Source organism: Zingiber officinale, chromosome 1B (genome assembly GCF_018446385.1).
Source record: "Zingiber officinale cultivar Zhangliang chromosome 1B, Zo_v1.1, whole genome shotgun sequence".
Classification (NCBI taxonomy): Eukaryota; Viridiplantae; Streptophyta; class Magnoliopsida; order Zingiberales; family Zingiberaceae; genus Zingiber; species Zingiber officinale.
Window position 1 is genome coordinate 42,240,960 of NC_055986.1, and position 3,049 is coordinate 42,244,008.

Sequence of the window (3,049 nt, forward strand, 5' to 3'; positions counted from 1 at the left end):
GACAGTCTACTAAAGGATTACTGAATAAGACAACTTAGTCTGGTTGCTCCCACATGATGAATGGGTCCTCTACCTTGTAACTATCAGGGAAAGCTTCTCTGTTTTTTTTTTTTAACGTTTCATGGTTGGCACTTGGCAGTAAGCAATTTGTAAGCTTCAGTATCCCAAGGGCCAGCAAATTAAATGAAGAAGTGTAATTGGACCTGGCAGTACCAAACTTGTTCTTTAGTAATTAATGGTGTAGAGCAGAGAAGCCATGGAAGTATGTGGTACACAGTTGCTAAATACATAAATATCCTTGCATTTCTGCTTTACATAGAGTGGTGAGTTAGTCTTGTTGGGTTCTTCAGGCCGCGAAAACCGCTTTTCGCGTCGCGGAAACCCCGAATCGCCCAAGCCACGGATCTCGTGCAAGGTAAAACCGAACGAAAATACGAGTACGAGTTTGAAAAACTTTACGATCTACAGTAGATCTACAAAAGAAAACACTTTATACCTTTGATGCGATGCCCTTCGCGTTCCCGCTCGTCCAAATGATGCCGGATCTCAAGACCGTCAAGCGCCGATCCTCTAGAAGTATCCACACGGACACACTAGATGGAGATGACCAAAAAACCAAGGTGTGCTAGCACCTATGTGGTTCGGCCAAGGGAGGAGAGGGAGAGGGAGAGCTTGAGAGGGAGAAGGAAGAAGATGCACACAAGTGAATGAAAAATGAATTTTTTCACCCAAAAACCAAGTGGCCGGCCACTTTCAAAAATCACATTAATTGCATTAATTGCAATTAATATGAAACCATTAAGAGAGTGGCTTTGTAACTTCCATGAGGTGGCACCCATGATGATGTAGAACATCATTATTGGTCCACCTAATGCCAACTCACCAATGAGGTGGCAAAAGGTCAAGTCAAAATTGACCTTTGGTCTTCCTTCTCAAGTCAAGTCAAACTTGACTCAATCTCTACCATGGTGGATCTAATCCAACCATTTGATTCGAGCCAACTTAATATAATGAATTTAATTCATTAAATTAAATTGATTCAATGAGTCAAAATCTAAATTAGACTCATTTAACACATGAATCAACTTGAGTCGAACTCAAGTTAGCCCAATTAGGATTACTCTTAATCCAATTTGATTCATCAAATGAATCTAATCCTCTTGGTTCATCATATGAACCTAATCTCCACCTAATTGTCCTAAGTGTGTGACTCTATTCTTGTAACGTTGGCAATGCCTAAACCCATTTAGAGCATAAGTAATGAGCGGTCTAAGAACACATCATTACTACCCAAGTTACAAGAATGTCGAGATCCGACATCACCTTGGACTACCAATTGTGACTACTCACAAAATAATGACAAGTGTCCTTCTATCCTGACATCTAGATTGATCAATATGAGGCGTAGGCGTCATCCTCTAATCAATCTAAATCTTGAACTCAGTAGACTCACTCGATCAAATGAGCTCAACATCTAATGTTGACTCATTTGGGCATGGCCACGCCCTTCGTGGTCTCACCCCATCAAGAATACCGATGTCGCTCCCGTCATCTGGGCGGGCTAGATCCCATCTACATCACTCATATCCCTCTACATAATACCCAGTAATCGCCTTTATAGTCCACCCAGTTACGGGTGACGTTTGACGAAACTAAAGTACATAACTCCTTATGTAGGGATCCATGGTGACTCGGTCTAAGGACTAATAGTCATACTAATAGCCACATGAGAAAGTATATGACACTCATATAACGATCCATGATACTTTCTCATGGCGGGTCATTCAGTATACATTCTCTAATGCATACCCATGTGTCAGCTTGATATCTCTATATCCATGACTTGTGAGATCAAGTCATCGAGCTGACCTACATGCTAGTCTTATTGTATTAACATTGTCCCTGAATGCTAATACTCGACTAGGAATGATTTAGAGTAGTGTTCCCTATATCATCTCACTATCGATTCAACTAATCGATTGATATAGGTATGAACCTTCTACTCAAGGACGCTATTATACTTAGTCTATTTGGCACTAATATAAATAAGTATAATAACCAAACAAATGCCTTTATTAATATACAAGAATATGATATACATGAGTCCATATAATCATCAAATGATTGATTCTAGGGCTCTAACTAACAAGTCTCTCAAAATGCAATACCCCAGCTGACTATTTTTGATCCACTGGTGAAGGATTTTAGGCTTTCAGCTCGTTTTCCAATGCAAGCGAACGGAGAAATCAAAAAATCACACCTTCAAGATCACATAGAGTCAACTTACTATGTATCTTAAGTAATCATTTGGAATAATTTTTCCTTTTTATGCTCACTGGTGCATGTTATTTCACTGGTAAAAAAGAAAGATTACTTGCAGACAGAATACATATAGTTCAACTTTGATGCCTTGTTTCAAATGAAAGCTGCAGGGAGACTGCAAAATGCTTCCTTTGAGCTAAATCTTATTGGCACTGGTTTTTGCAGCTAAAAAGGACATGCTTGTTTGAAAATTCCGGTGTTGAAATTTTTTAGCTGCAGGGACTAGAAGACTCTGTACTTTTTACACTTTGAAAAGGCACAAAATTGGTGGTCCTAAAATCATAGGAACTATTCTTGAGCCCATCTCTTAAGCATGTCTTGTGCATCTTTCTCTTGCTTGTGATGAAGAACTGCAGCTGCTTTTGTCTCCCTGTAGGAAAAGATCAGTGAAATGATGATGGTTCGATTATCGAATAGTTTCTGTCGATCAAATTCTCTCTCTCTCTTTTTTTTTTTCTTTTTAGTTTTTTGCCAGAGTTTTAAGTTTTCCCCTGGCCATTGTTCTGAAGCTTCTATCATGTTTTCCCACTTGATTGGTGGCAAATAAAGGCCCTTGTCTCCTTGAGCATTGCTCTTGTGCTGTTTTAGTTTGAATTAAAGCATAAGATTCATGAATGAGAACTTGAGAGGTTGGGAACAACTTTACTTTTGATGATTCTTTCCTGCAACTCCGGACAAGTTTCAATTATGTGGTGGTCCCCTCTTTATGGGTTTGTGTATTTGAAAT